Here is a 17,163-nt window from a genome sequence, read left to right as displayed (position 1 = left end):
GAAACCAGTAGTCAATAGTAAAATATAGTAAAAGTCGTGGCGATCTCATTTTGAGGGATAAAATTATTGTAAGGAACTGCAATCATAAGCAGAGTACCCATCCTTTTAAAAGAAAACATTTTATCAGAGCGCCACTAATAATTTTACTGCAGGCATAATGCGCACCTGTCTCACAAAGTAATTACATTTTATATCTTTTCAAACTTTTTCTAAATATTGACAAATAAAGACTATTTTTTGCGTTATAATACAGATTTATGACTCCGCAGTTCATATCTTTTAGACAGGTAACAGACTTTGCCAGTTGCACGTTCTGGTACACTTTCAAGTAAGAGCAACATAAAAAGTATGTATTTGAGTTCACTTCTTTAGGTAGCCCTTACTTGGCCGAGTACCAGGATGTCCAACCACAGCGAAAGTAACTTGTTGAAATGTTAAACAGTCTAATGTCAAAAGTCGGTAATACCGCAGTCCCACTACGCCACGATCGCACTACGATCTGTGAAAAAAATGCAAATTTTAATGATCGTAGTAGGATCGAGTAGATCGCAGTAAGGTCGTATCACGATCGTGGTGAGGTCTTCAATATCTTGAAGATCGTGGCCATCTTTGAACATGTTCAAAACAATCGTGGTGCGGTCGTGGCAAATCAGGTCGTAGTAGAAGCGTAGTGTGAGCGCACTAAGATCGTAGTAAGATCGCAAATGTCGCTGTACAATCGTAGCGAAAGCATGATTCTATTTTGATTGCACTACGATCTCACAGCGACGTTATCACGACCTCACTACGACCATCACGTTCTCACCACGACCCAAGTACGTTTCCACTACAACTATACAACGCTGTTCACGACCATAGTACGATTGTAGCACGCCCTTGCCGTGCTCATCACGCTCTTCCCACGACCTGACTACGTTCACACTACGACCATCATTCTCATTTTCATGTTTTACATGAAATATATAAAAAAAATTCCCTACATTTTGTTTGTCTGAATGTTATTATCCATTTGCTCTAACGGCTCAACCATGCTTCTCTTTTTTTATATAGATTAGACCGTTTGTTTTCCCGTTTAAATAGATTTACACTAGTATTTTTTTGGGCCCTTTATAACGTGCTTTTCGGTGTGACCGAAGGCTCCATGTTGAAGGCCGTACCTTGGACGAGAATGGTTTACTTTTATAAACTGTTACTTGAATAGAGAGTTGTCTCATTGGCACTCATACCACAACTTTCTATATCTATTGACACATCTGTGTCATCTCTGCTATCGTTCACTAACATATGGTCATTTGAGCTTTATGAAATAGGTTGTAATTTAGGTTGGATTGGACGGTCCGACATCTCTGCTTGATTAGGATTCGTTACTTAGCTCCCTCTGCCTCTACATCAACCCCTGCCACCACGCCCACGTGTTCTAGTAGATTTTGGTGGCATGACTGTATTGTTTCCGAGAAATCTACGTATTAATCAGAAATAGAAGGAATGGAACTGTATTATATTTTTAACATGGAACACGATGTTGATGTTATTGCTGAGAACGTAGTACGATCGCGGTATGAACGTAGTATAATCGTGGGAAGAACGTGATATAATCGCATTAAGATCGTGTTGCAATCGGATAACTCGTGGTATGGTCGTAGTGATAACGTGACGAGCGTAGAAAGATCTTGATAAGCGTAGTAAGGTCGCAGATTAAGCGCGGTGAGAACATGGTATAATCGTAGCGGGATCGTTGTAGAAGCGTAATGAGGACGTAGTGGCATCGTGAAAGCAACGAAAATTTACATTTTCATGCCGCTCATACCGCGACCTCACCACGATCTAAATTTATTTTAGATCGCGGTGAGCGTGGTGCAATCGTGGTCTAGTGGGACTGGGGATTTATATGAAAATAATGAGTCTATTGAAGAGTGAAATTGTCAATTTTGAATGCTATTTTTGAATAATTATTTCTAATTATACATCTTCAATACTTGCAAGAAAAAGTAATCAAAATTTCGTTAAGATTAAAATGCAAATATTACTATCGAATTTATAAACCAATCAAAATTATCAACTTAATAAAAATTACTATCCGCGACAAGGTCGAATTGTGATAATTTCTATGTAAATATAAGTCACATATTTAGATCTGTATCAACTATATTTAATCAGTATATGACGAAGCATTTTTATCAAACTATCTACCTGTATTATACCTGTTATAAGTATAACCACAACTATCACAGGAGGATCTGTGTATCAGGAAAACTAAAAAGAAAAAATAAAGATGGGCGTCAAAGTTCACGTAGAGTACTGGTATGTTATTGTTTTTTATTCACATCTATTGTTTTAAGATTTTTTTTAAATTAAACGGATTCAGCTGTGATATTGATTTTTTCATTCAAATAGTTTCAGGTGAATTTCAATTTAGTTTAGGTAGATCGATTGATTGGTGTTTGCTAAACGTCAAACGCAAATATGTCCTTATTGTTATTGACCAAGTTTTTATAGAAAATAATTCCCTTCCTTTATACAGATAAATGAAAAAGCAATGTGCATAATACCTGGCATTGAATCTATAATTATGTTGGTCTAAAACATATAATTATGTAGGTCCCATTTCTAAAAATACATGTAAAATTATGTTTATACTTAAAGAAATCGTCTGATAGGTCAAAATGTACCACTGATAAACATGTCAGAGCTTATGTAATGGTATCTTTTGAATAAATAAAGAAAGAAGTGTGTGTTACTATTTTGATTAAGCAACAAGTATAGTATCAATGCGAGTATTCATTTCTATGTTTCGGAAATAAGTGCGGCATCTGTTGTTTCCTTGAAACATTACCCGTTTCCATTTTCTAATAATTCTATGTACATTTTAAAAACATTATTATTTATCAAATTTAAGTCGTTTACCATGTTTACCTTAAATATCAATTTATCATAAAATCAATAGCGAATCTGGCTTGTGTGTTAAGTACAAGCATATACAAATGGAAAACTTTCATAAATATCGATATATAATGCATGACCTAGACTTCTTTTCTAATTAAGTAATTTTTAAAGGTATATAATACATTAAACACATATTATAGAATCTATTATAAAATGGTCTGTGAACATATAAAGGATTATTCAGATAATCATGACACAGCAAGTTTTAATTTCACAAAAAATACCTGAATAGGAAGTAATTCTATATTTTATATTTTAAATTTATATGTTTCCCGACATGAGAACACTCTCAGGGTTACAATCAATTAATCGATCTTCCGACCTGCAGTAAAGCGACAACAGCATCCCCTTTTTATGGGGAATTGAAAATCCGATGCCTCGTGTATAGATAGTGCATCGCTCTCTGCACGTTATGAAACTGTAGAACTGCTGGGGGCCTATTGCAAGGCTCAATTTTGATTCTATCCAAATATATCCTCTTGTTCCAGTGGCCGTCCGAATTTTTCGCATTTTTATTATCCCGATCAACCTATATCACTATTCTAAAGCATTATAACATGTATAAACTTGTCTTCGTTCAAAACATACATGAACTATTTGCTACTGGACGTAAAAATATATTAATCAATAATTCATTAAAATGGGCTACTTTTACAAATAGTGACTTGGATATAGAGTTGTCTCATTGGCACTCATACCTCATCTTCTTATATCTAGTACATACTGATTTAAATAGAAAATGCAGAACTTAAAGTTTAGTCTATAAAATATTTTCAGTATTTGAAACAATTATACATATTTTTTTAATTTTTACAAATAAAACCTGAATGGGAAATAATTCTATATTTTTTATTTTAAATTTCTATTTTCATTCGACATAAGAACACCATAAGGGGGGGGGTTAAGACATGTTGTCATATCTGTGTCTTCTCCCGACAATCAGGCATCGTGGTGACCAAGTGGTCTAGAAGCTATACCACTAGGCTGTGAACACTCAGGTTGTGAATCCGCACATGGCAGATGTTTTCGATTCCAATTTATATCGGCAAGGATTTTATGGTGAGGATCGTTTGTGCTCTTCAATTTACCCCCCCCCCCTTTTGTCCTCCTTATTAAAACAGCTGGATGCTACGAAATAGCCAATAAGTGCTTAAATTGATAATAATTTTAGCAATCTTCACCCGGCAGTAAAGCAGAAATAATTGAAAGATCTTGAAAAGTTAAATCCGCTGGCTCTTGTATATAGTATGAACCGTTTTACAACTCTGAGGGACCCTAAGGTAGCCTGTTGCGTGGCTGAATTGATGTCTCTATCCAATACAGTAACCAAATAATTTCAGCTAGCGATTTATTCTCCTGACGTTCGTCAGTAAAATCGTTACTCGTATATTAATCGCCGCGAATATGTAAAAAAAGGATCTTTCATTATTTGGCTTCATCAAGTAGTTTGAAAATCGTCAAATTAAACCGTTGCGTTGTGAACTTGAAAGATCTCAACGCGAAAAAAAAAGTATCCGCGAAAATAAGTTGGTTACAAGAACACCCTCTTGTTCCAGTGGAAGTCCAAATGTCCCGCATTTCATCGCGATTCGCATATACTACATGACTTATTCATTGGTAATTTACTTTCGTCCTGAACATGCACGAAATATTTGCCACTGGTCAATCAATCGTTCATTGAAATGAACCACATATTTATGGAAAATGCAGTGCTGTTACTTTAAGTGTCATCTATAAAATATCTTTATTTTCTAATTCTTATTTAATTTGATTTATGATTCCTAATCTTAAATTTATCCTGAAAACAATGCAAGGAAGTAATATTTTGCGAATGCATATAAAAGTATTGCCAGTTTTTTTTTTTGATTAAAAAAGTAATGATTTCCTTATGTTATTCATTAACTTTATGCACTGACAACAATGAGATTTTTGTATCTCCATTTTAAAAATACTTATGAAAACATGTATGTTAACATCTCATTTCATATATTTTACAGTAGCGGGTGAGGTTATGCAGGCAAGTATGAGGCGCTTCGTGGACGCATCCTTGCCGAGGTACCTGGTGCTGACGTCGTAGGGTCAAAGGGTCGCAGAAGTACGTATAGTTTACAATATAGAAATATAGGAAAATATATATGACAAAAATTATATACAATGAAACCTGTCTTAACCAGACTATGTTTTAAGTCAAGTCATATAAAGTTTTATTTGTAATGAACCTGATTATAAAACCAAACTTTTACCAGAACCGAACACAATCTCAAGTCCCGAAGCGGTTGGGTTCAGAAAGGTTTCACTTTACCTTAGATTTACAATAATGCAATATCCGGAGATGTGAAGTGCAAGACAAAATCCTAGACCTAAGCAACAAACCTTGGAATTTTACACAAAAGGTGTCTTGATATTTTCGGTTTTGTTCTGTCAAATATTGATAAATACTTGTAGATGTAAACAAATTGCTTAAAGGCGTTCTCCTTTATCTTTTTTTTTTTTGCGAGACGAGATATTCCGTTGGTGCAGACATAATAAACTTACTGTAAACTAGAATGATAACGACGTAAACTATAAAATACAGAAACCAACCAACAACAACCGCTGAACCGGAAACTGCTGGCTTGTGACATGCACTTGAACATTATAACGGGGTTAATATCAAAAAGAAGATGTGGTATGGTTGCCGATGAGACAACTGTCAACATGAGACCAAAATGACACAGAAATTAACAACTATAAGTCATCGTACGGCCTTCAACAATGAGCAAAGCCCATACCGCATAGTCAACCCCGAAATGACAATGTAAAACAATTCAAACGAGAAAACTAACGGCCTTATTTATGTAAAAAAATGAATCATGTTTATGAGCACTCAACCCTCTCCCTAACCTGGGACATTGGTGTAACAGTACAAAATAAGAACCGATACCGTTTTACATTATTTGTTGACGACAAAATTTCTTGTTGTCCATTGACAAATATTTCAAGTTTATCTTGGAAGTACATGAATTAAGTATTAGATCAATTATCAAATGTTTTGCAATTTTGCATCGGATGCCTCGTGTAAAGAGAGTGCCACAGTATTTGCACGTTTCGAACCCTTGCAACAACTCTTTGAGGGGTCCGTAGGTGGCCTGTTGCAAGGCAAAATTTCTGTCCCTATCCAGTATACCCTCATTTTCCAGTGGCAGTCCAAATTTCCCCGACCATCATCCCAGATGGCCTCTCTTGTGACAAGACCTACCTATTGTATTTATTGTGAACTTGTTTTCGTCCTGAATATGCATGAAATATTTGCTACTGAACGTTAAGCAACCAACAATCAATCAATCAATTTTGCAATTTTGGTCGAATATTATAAATAACAGATAATCTTCGTTTTCCAACCAGACGTAACTGGCAGCGTACTTGTACATCCTATAACAAGACAAGTGCAATTTTCTTTCTAGTTTTTGAAGCATTTTTAAATATTTATCCCTTTCTTGTACTTTTCGAATTAGTTTATCAAACATTTTCAAACAAAAGACAATAAGAACTTGTGTCTTTTAAAATAGAAGCGGTTCCTGATAGATGTAATTTTATACTTTTTCCCACATATCATAATTTATTTGTTTCAAATGAAAAGATAGAAATCCTAAGGGAAAATAATTTGTTATTCTATAAATGACAATATTATAATCCGAATTAAAGTTTGAAATAAATGCCAGGGAAAACGACCCTCATCTTCGAGAGAGATCAAAGAGAAATATTGAGTAAGATGAATAGCGAAGGATTTTTAGAATTAATTTACTATCATCTGTACCCATAACTTCAATATAATGCAGTATATCATATTGGGTTTTTCGTTCATTGTCTTGAAAATAACCCTATAGTAAGTTTAATTTTCACGCTTGAATGTTTATACGTTTGCCATCTATTGGCCTGTTTATAGATAACTATGTAGTATATGGGTTTTATTCATTGTCTGAAGGCTGTATTGTGACCTATAATTGTAAACCTCGAATTTTATGTCAGTTACCTTAGTCTCTGGTGGAGAGGAGTTTCACTGGCAAACATAACACATCTTATCCCTCTAATTCTATGGAAATATATCCCTTTCGGAACCATTGTACAAAACAATTTAATCAATGTATTGTTGCCTGTGATCTCAGATGATGATTGGCCGAGTGAAATGGTCACAACCTTTCTCAGCTACCTGATATTATCAAAATGTTCTAATAGCAATTGACAACTTCGTGGAAAGTACAAGGCACTCGAAGGGGATTTTTAGTTTAGAAATTTTATCTTTTAATCATAAGAGAAACTTAGCATAAGATAGTAAAGTGTGGATTATCGGATTTATCAAATCTCGATAGTTTTATTATAAATTTTTCAGTCCGAGCCTCGGAGAGGACTTTAAATTTGATAATTTATCTACATGTATCACGATTGGATAAATCCGATAACTCACGTCGTGTATCAATGTAATACTCTATATTTATACACATGATACATATATATATATATTTTTCTTAAGCTGCATTTGAAATTACGATCAATGATAAAGAGGTTTTTTCTAAACTGAAGTTGAAAGGTTGGCCAATCGAAGAGGATGTAAGTTAGATTTCTTTTATCATGTTTAGTAGTCCAAGTTTGTGTTAAATAATCTTTAGCGTTGGACTTCACTGGTCCGTATGATTAAAATATTTGGTGGCCTTAGATATAAATAAAAAACTGAATATAGGTAAACCGATAGAATTAGGAACTAAAGTCATGTAAAAGAGAGTCAAAATATACAAGAGATATTCAATAACGAAAAACGATGAATAGAGTGAGACTAACAGTACTTGTTATTCACAACAGAGAAAACCGAAAACCGAGCAACACGAATACATGCAATAACCGGGATGGTCGCAGGCGCTTCGGAAGAGTAAGCAAATCCTGCTCCACTTGCAAATGTCCTGTAGATTACTGAAGATTTTAGGCACTTGGCCATATACAGTCTTTTTCATTCCAATTCCCGATTTACTAAGCTAGCTTAAGTGATACTTGTTAGCCATGGACATATAAGTGGATGGGATAGCAAAAAAACAACCAGAAATAATTTTGATTGTCACAGAAAATAAATGGATTTCAATGGTCACTGTCTCCTATAGGAATAGACCGATTAGAAGGCCACAGACGAAAAAATTGTCACACATAGAAAAACGTGACTAAATACATTATGTGCATACAAAGAAGACGCATAGCGGCAGTTATTCAAGGTTGCTTTTCGTTTCACAAGTAACGTTCCCTCTTTAAACATATCCACCAGTCTATACACAAACAGTTGAACGGTAGCTGAACAATTAACAAGTAGATATTAGTTTATAAAGATTGTAGGTGAGATGATATAAACCATTCAACTGATGCATGCATTGCAATTTGATTTCATTTTCTGTGTTTTAACACCACTTTTAAGCACCACTTGGCTATTTTGTGGAGGCCAGTTTTTATTTGTGGAGAAAGCCAGAGTGTCCGCAAAAAAACCCACCGACCTTCGATAGAAAAACTGGCAATCCTAGTCAGTTAGAATTGGAGTCGAGTGCACCTTATTGCAATTTGAATAAAGCAACAAAAAAAACCTCAGTTACGGTAGTCGGACATTGAGCAGGACGAAACCATCATTTCAGAGCACAAGAATGAGATCCCCTCCGTTTTTTATGGAGTTCTTGCTGTCTTTTTTTTCTATGTTAAAATGTTTTGTGTACGGTCTTTGTGTTGTTGTTTTGCCATAGTATGGTTATAGTTTGTTTTTGACTTTTAAGATTGAATATCCCTTTGACATGTGTGCCTCTCTTTATCAATAAATTGCTGAAATACGACTTATAATTTTTTTATTTTTCAGCTGATTGAGGTTATACGGCAAGCTGATCGTGGCATGGAACCAAAAGAATTATCAACGTGCAGGAAAGCTAGTTGTGTCATTTGTTAAACCGGGATGTGATTAAAAAGACGGACATAAAAAAGTGGAATTCTTAATAAAAAAAAACAACAACAGGAAATTGAATATTTTAATCTTTTTATGCTAAACTGAAACTTTACGATACAAGGCAATAATTGTGTTTTAAATAAATTAGTTGAAGGTTATGGGGAAATAAATTATTTTGATAAATGATAAAATAGTATTTTAAAATAAAGTAGACAAAAATAGGAAAAAAATAAAATATCAATTTATCCGTGAATATCTTTACCTTAAAAAAATATTCAGTTAATTATACTGTAAATTCAGAAATTAATGCGTGGTTTTTATTATTGCGAAAAATGCGACTGAGTAGTGAAATTTAAAGTCGCATTTTGAAATATTTTATATGAATTTAACAGGATTTTTCTCAAAATCGTGAAAATTAAAATCGCATTTAAGTCTAAAATGACAAAATCGCAATAATAAATGCACGCAATAATTTCTAAATTTACAGTAGTAGAGAAATAAGTTGGCGATAAATTTAAGGAACAACCACTACATTATACAAAACTAGATTTAGTTTAAAATCTGAGCAAGACGAAAATATTCGTCATTAAAGCTGAAAGTAAAATTTATGAAATGTTCATTAAAAAGTCCAGTACACCGTTCATATTTTTCATTTTTTAAAGCTATCATGTTATCAATAAATGAAAACTGTGGTAAAAAGTGATGAAGCCACAGTTTGATGTAGAAGGATGATAGGTTTTAAATCAATCACCAATAAGATCGTTCTGTATTGGGACTCAAAATTATTAAAGACATTAAAATTGAAAGTGTTTTGTTTGTTTCTTTAGTTGTATTATGTTTAGCATTGATTGCGTCTGTTCTGTAATGTTGAATAATGCGTCTGTTTAATATATGGTTCTGTAATATTGAGTACTGCGTCTGTTTGATTAAAAGTTCTGCTTTTTTTTATCATTATACCAGAAGAACATAAATGACGATAAAGGGGGGAAACACATGTACCATAGTGCAAATACAATATTAGATGATGAATATGTTGACGAAAGACAGACTTCTACGTAGACAAACAATAACAGTCTTAAGACGAGGAGACACATAATTGTCGACAAAGCACTACAAACAACATCGTAAATAACTCCCCCCCCCCCCAAAAAAAAAAAAACAAATAAAAACAACACAACAAAACAAAACAAAACAAAAAAAACAGGGATGAACTCATGATCAGCTGCTATGGAAAGGTTTGTGAACGGTTGGGAACTCTAGGTCAATTGATGACACTCATTAAAATGACAAGTTACCAATTAGGATTCATATGGCCATACGAAATGACATACATTCTATTGGCCTGTCGAGATTTTAACAAACATCTAGCAAACTAAGTCCAATCGGAAGACATTATCACTATGAAAGACCGATTAGCTGTCAGGACAGTGGATGGTTTTTGACTAATTTCTATCAAGGAACCAGTTCGAACCCGGTAGGAGAGGTTGATTACACGTAACACGTTCTCAATTCATTTGAAATAAAAAATAAATCAATTATAGTTATCACCCCTTAATATGTCTAGTTGTAATTTTCTAAATTATTAAACAATTGAGACATCTTAAGCCAATTACACTCAAAAGGTGAATAGAATGGTTAACAACCATTTTACAAATTATAGCAAAATATTATTCAGATCCTTTATGAAGGTTAAACTGCAAGGAATTAATTGGAAAAATACCACAGCATACAAAATTTGTATAGATATAAAATGTTTCACGTCCAATGTAATGTTTAGCTCCTCTCCTAATGAAGTTTAACTGAAGGTGAGATGCCGATCGGATACAGGTAGGCAGCGGTGTTCTCCTGATTAGAGGGACTTGTTCATTCAAAGTCTTGACGGAGCAGAACATAAGCACTGCCTGTACCAGACACCGCTATTATGTATCTCTTGTTTGGCTGTTAATTGTGCAAGGACATATCCATTACATCAGATTCTAAGAAGGGAACCAAAGAGTAGGTAGGCAACAGAGATTGTGAGGAAGCGAGAGTGGGAGAGAGTGGGACAAAGCTAGAGAGCAAAAAATTAGGAGAGTGGTACAGAGCTAGTGAGCCAAAATATGAGAGTGTTAGAGTGTTTGAGTGGGACAGAGTGATACTGCGAGAGAGCGAGAGTGGGAGAGAGCGAGATTGGTAGAGAGCGATAGTGGGAGAAAGCGAGAGATTGCGCGAGAGTGGGAGGGAGGGGTAGCGAGAGTGGGAGAGTGGGAGTGTGGGGATGAGAGAATATGAGGCTGGCTGAGAGAGAGCGAGGATGTAAGAGTGAAGACGAGAAGAAGAGACAAAATCACTAATAACGACATCTCTTTCTTCGTTTTTGCTTTAAGAATATATTTTCATCATTTTACCCATTTTGAAACACAAAACGCATGTAAAGTTATTGACGGAAACTTTAAACGGAGAATATGAGAAGTCCTTGAGCACGCAAAACTCATGATACGCATAGATTGTGTCTTATTCTTCAGGTGGCAATACATGTTGTTTACCACAGCTGTACTTTCTTTTTTTCTATTGTTTTGAGTTGAGCTACTGTTTAAAGGGACCAACTTGTAGGATATTTTTAATGTAAAGATAGTTTATTCACAAAACAATTTTCATACTTGATGAAAATAAGTCTTTCCTTGCGTTTGCTTTTGTTTTACCTATTTCAGTCTTTCCTTGCCTTTTCTGTTGTTTTACCTATTTCAGTCTTTCCTTGCTTTTTCTTTTGTTTTACCTATTTCGACGTGTTAAACAATGCTTTAAGTAAGATATAAGCATCTAACAATCCATTCTGTATAATATTGAAAATAATAAACTGTTATTGGCTTATATCCCTTACTTAATTATCTGGCCTTTTATCAAATTTCACAAAAACAATCGAAATGATATATTTCATTCATATGTGTAATTAACAAAGTGGAAACTGGCATTTGAAAAACCTAATGCACTACTATAAAGAAAAAACAATATACCAAAGAAAAGCGTTCAAATATTGCCCTTTTTTATATTCTAAAGTTTAAACCTGAAACCAAATGGTATAGGGTGACTTGTACAGGCACCTAGATACTAATTTACTTAGGGTGTAAGTTGTAGTCTGTTTACAAAAAAATGAAAATGTTCATGTGTTCAAAATGAACGAAGTGGTTCTCATTGCGATTGTGAAAGTTTTCATTTATTAGGTTGTTATTTGTGAGTTGAGTAAAATCCTATAATGAAGAAAACAAGCCCTTTTATTTAACATCAGATTGGATGAACGTTAAAATGGCATTTGATTCACAATACTTCGGAATCATTTATTTTCGTGGATTTAGGACACCTTACATTTACATGAATATCTAATTTCGTGGTTTTGCCAAAGTTTGCATACAAGCCTATAGGAAATCTGTCATTGGTTGAAAATTTCGTTTCATGGTGTCACCCACACCAACGAAATGCACGAAAAATGGTATCCCACGAATAATAAGGTATCCACAGTATTTCATTGTTGATGTAAAATCCACGAAACATAGACATTAAAACAAAAGGATTGCCTATATACATTATTCCCCATACAAGATTGCAGTCAGTCAAGGGAGGCAAAAATTTTCTCTTTCAGAAATGAACATATGACTATGTAATATATTAAGCATGTTGCGATTCGAGAGTGAGAGGACAAATATTTTAATATGAAGAACATTCGGGTGTCTGAAATATCCATGTGGGTGGTCTAACTCATCTTCTTTTGCATTAGATAGCTAGCATTTGGTTTTCAAAGGTGGAGGAGGGGGAGTTAGGATGAGAGAAAAAAGGCAGGACATGATTTTTGAGAAAAAATAAGGCAGGGTGTCATGTTATGTAAACAAATCAGAAAACTATACTAAAAAACTAGACCAAATAGAGTGATAAATTAAAACGCAGGACAGAGATTACAACTAAACAAATGCAGGACAATTTTTTTTTTATCCAAGCCCCACCATCCCCTCTCCCAGTAATACAAACGGTAGCTCCTTAATACGTAGTTTTAAATGTTTTCTTGTATAGACTCGGACAACTCAGAGCTTGACGTAATGACATATTTACACCTTTCATTGTTTGAGACTATCACAGATATAGTTCTTGTCTTACATTTTGTAGTTATTTTCTTTGTTCGGTTGCTGTCCCATGGACAAGGGAGGCAATCATTTTCATGTTTGGACGTACCGTAAAGCGGGTTATTTTCTCTTATTTTTCGCAGAAAGAACAAAATCGCCAAAATGAATTCCGCCAATTTAAAAGCGCACATGTAAAATTATTGATAAAAGTTTAAATCCTCCAAATTTATAACCGCCAAAATATTTTGTATACCTTATTCAATGAAAATCACGAAATTTTCTCCCGCAAAAATTTCCCGCTATACGGTATCTCCCACATATCCTTTTATTCATCTTTGGAGGTTGAGGACTTTAGCCATTGTCCTGTTTCATTAATATTATTTCTATTTTCAATATCTTGAGAAGAATTTTTCTGTGCCCCTTAACTGAAAACTAGAGATATGAATTAAAGTTCATTTACAAGGTTGATTCTCATCGAAACATTTTAAGAGAGATAAATACGGTCAGATTTTACTCCCAATATTTTCTATAGAAAATGATTCGCTCGATATGTCTCAGTTTTGTTTGTCTTTGTCTTACAATAAGCTATGTTTACGGAAACCTGGAAAACGACGGAATTAATTTAAAAATAATGTATGAAGAAATGTTAAAATAATGCGAGACCGTTCAGAAATTAGACAAAATTTCGTTCAGCAACAACGTGTTCGTATTCCCGACCTAAATGGATTGGCCAAATAAATGATTAATCCTAGAATAAATGCATTTTTGCGGAAAGGTAAGGTTTGAACACCTTCATTTTTGATATTTTGATATGGGATGTAACTGTCGATTCAAGACTTAAAACTAGATGTCTGTAAAAGTACATCATAAAATTATTTATAAGCCGAATCAAAATTAAAAAACAAACACTATATATTGGTACTATGAAGATTTTAAATTGTGTGATTTTAATATTTTTGTTAGTTTTAGTTTAAAATATGATATTCGTCGCACAAAGAGGCATAACTCGGGCTTAACTAGGGATTTGTTTTTGTGATCTTTGTTATTGTTCACCCTCAGAATAATTGTAACAATTGACAAGGAGGGAAGCCTTAATGATATTCAAAATAACTAAAAAGTAACATTATAATACGGTTTGTATTTTGTTTAGTTTTGATGCGGACAGGTGTTTATCAACAGTGTTTTCGTAAATCCTCACATAACTATTGCTAAGTAAGCCAGAATGCCTAGTTATATGTTTTTAATGATAATTTTGGGCTGTTGACCGCATACTCGAATGATACATTGATAGTGTACGAGGTAAATCATACACTTGCTTGTATTAACTACACGTCTTTCATTTTTCAGAGCGTCTACTTTTATTAATAGATAACATAGACAGCGATGGATTTGTCGCGTTCTATTCCTACATGTTAAAACCAGAAAATTACCTAGTGCCCATCTTACATTAAAAAAGTCATTTAGATATTTTGAAATACTTAAGCTTTTCTACCTCAGGCATAGATTACCTTAGCTGGATTTGGCAAAACGTTTAGGAATTTTGGTCCTGAACGCTCTTCAACTTCGTACTTTATTTGGCCTTTTTTACTTTTTTGGATTGAAGCGTCACTGATGAGTATTTTTTTAGACGAAACGCGCGTCTGGCGTATATAAAAAATGTAGTCCTGGTATCTATGATGAGTTTATATACGACGTCCCTGTTACCAATGTAGGAAATGGGTACAACTACCTGACTGGAATCGTCACTGCAATAACGAGTGGGATTTATGTGTTCATATGGGTAACCCGAGTTTATTCCGGGGAACATTCTACCAAACTCATGATAAACAACGCCGAGTATAGGACCACCTTCCTCCGGCCAAAAAATGACGATGATGGTTCTGTTAGTGGGAACGTTGTGGCTAACATTAAAAAAGGCTATTCGGTATTTGTGCGCGTCCATTCCTCTTATGCCGGTGATGAATATATTCATAATAATATACATGGTCGACCATCATTGTATGGCTGGCTTCTATGTTGAATCCAAATGAATATTTTGATTATTCGAAAAGAAGTCTAGAAGTTAAGAGTAGTTTTTGATTAAATCGCACTTATGCAAAAACTTTCTTGTTACGGAAGACAACCACTTTTCAATAATAATGCTTTGATTCAAAGAGTCTGAAAAGTCGTCTGATTCTAAATGATACAAATTAACTTTTAACAATCACATAAAAGAAGAAAATGAATTATATTTGTCAATAAGAAATCAATATTTCAAATAGAAAGGCGAAAAATACCAAAAGGATATTCAAACACTAAAATCAAAAACAAACCGACAATGCCATGCCATGTCAAAAAATGTAAAATTGACCAAAACACAAAAATCAGTTACTTTTTTATTTATAAAGGAAATAAACTTTATGTGAAAAATCTATCATGTTTAATGCCATTTGCACAAGTACTTGTTTGTATTTCAAATTATAAAAGGGACACATTTAATAAAAGGCCTTATAGATAAATATAGATGTTGTGCCGTGTCCTGTTTTTTTTGATATTTATTTAGATGAACGATATTATAATAACATAAAAAGTCGTAATAATTTGCTGAGTCATCAATATTTTTTACAAGTTCAATTTTACTCAAAAGTATTTCAAATAATACAAGGGAAAACTTTAACAAAAGACCTCATAGATAAATATAAATGTCGTGCCGTGTCCTGAATTTTTATATTTTTTTAGATAAATAAAATTACAATGACATAAAAAGTCATAATAATTCGCTAAGTCATCATTGAAGTTTACAAGTTTAAATTTACTAAAAAGTACATTGTATTTGATCTTCAAGTCGTCAAACTGTTATGAAGGAATCAATATTAAAGATTCATAAAAGCAGAGCTGTGGTGTAGTGGTTATTGCAGTTTTATGTGTAATTTTGATGATACCTTTGTCAATACGCCTGATTTCGACCAAGCGATGCTTGTGGGTTTTTTGAAGAGAAGTAACGATTTTAATTTTTATTTCGCTAATTTCATTATGAGTATAGCAAGATTTAGTGTCTATAAAAGAAGAAATTTTATATTGTTTGATTCCCAATTTCAACTCAATTTAGTAGACTATTTGAAACATTGTTAAGAAAGTACATCTCTCACTACTTTTATCTTTTTAGTTGATATGTAACTGTCTGCTTGTGACACCAGGTACTGTCTATTACATTTTCATCGTATATATTTGAATTACATTTTATCAAGAGAAAAAAAGGTGCATCGGACTACAAAAGCAAAGGTTCCTGGTTTGATTCTCGCTCCGGGGATAAAATTTCAGGGTCTGACTTTTTAGCTCTCCCTTGACACCAATTGCGAGTATGGTCTGGAGGAAACGATGATAGTCTGTCGGAAGGGGACGATAAATGGCTTAAGAGAGAGCCAATACCTCTTGCACGTTAAATACACCCTTGTATATTTCGAAAAAGAGCAGGCTAATGCCGCTACAAGGCAGCACTCGCACCCGCAATTATTGAAAGGGATTAATATTACTTAAGTTGTAATAACTTGTTTCCCAGTCCACTATAAACAAATCTGTTTAAACTTATAATTTAAAATGACTGTCCACTAGATCAGCATTAGAAATGACGGTAGTGATGGTGAATAAATTAAGAATTCACATAAAATTGTCCCTCTAGAATCAGTCACTGGAGTGTGCAAATGTATTTTGATTGTACATTCTGTCAAAATAGTCTCCTAGTTCGGTGTGCCAAGAAGGTTAAGAGGTTAAATGTTTAATTCCTGGACAGGTCAAACAAAATTTTTTAATACAGTTTTTATTTTTTATTTTTTATGGGCTAGTTCCCAAAGCCAGGTCAAATCAGGATTCAAATAAGTCCAAGATACAAACACGTGCTCTTTGACATGTCATCAGGTTCAGTGCAAACTTGCATACTAGCACAAAGCAAGGTTCACAATATAACATTCTAAATTATATGTCTGTAACATTTGCCGACGGACGTTAAGTATCAGATCTATCGTTGAAAAGTACGCACAGTACATTGTAAGTCTTGTTGCTTCGCATAACGGTGTGGAGCTATTAGTTTCAGTCGAAATACACGCCATCTTGAACATATTACTTATCACGTATAGATTATGATTGGTTGCATTATAATGAGGCTGAGATACAGCAACAGCTATTGGCTTAATTGAGACTTTTTTCGTC

At 34.0% G+C, this 17,163-nt stretch overlaps 1 long non-coding RNA gene across 1 annotated transcript; it reads left to right on the top strand.

Annotated features, from left to right (window-relative positions):
- The first annotated feature begins 2,131 nt into the window (after positions 1–2,131).
- On the top strand, positions 2,132–9,155 carry LOC143059003 (uncharacterized). Its single transcript, XR_012973330.1, has 4 exons — positions 2,132–2,301; positions 4,941–5,038; positions 7,454–7,530; positions 8,804–9,155. It is a non-coding gene; the product is annotated as an uncharacterized LOC143059003 (long non-coding RNA).
- The last annotated feature ends 8,008 nt before the right edge of the window (positions 9,156–17,163 follow it).

This window comes from Mytilus galloprovincialis, chromosome 14, assembly GCF_965363235.1.
Source record: "Mytilus galloprovincialis chromosome 14, xbMytGall1.hap1.1, whole genome shotgun sequence".
Lineage (NCBI taxonomy): Eukaryota > Metazoa > Mollusca > Bivalvia > Mytilida > Mytilidae > Mytilus > Mytilus galloprovincialis.
The sequence above is the reverse complement of the archived record's forward strand: the minus strand, read 5'-3'. Positions and strand labels throughout refer to the sequence as shown.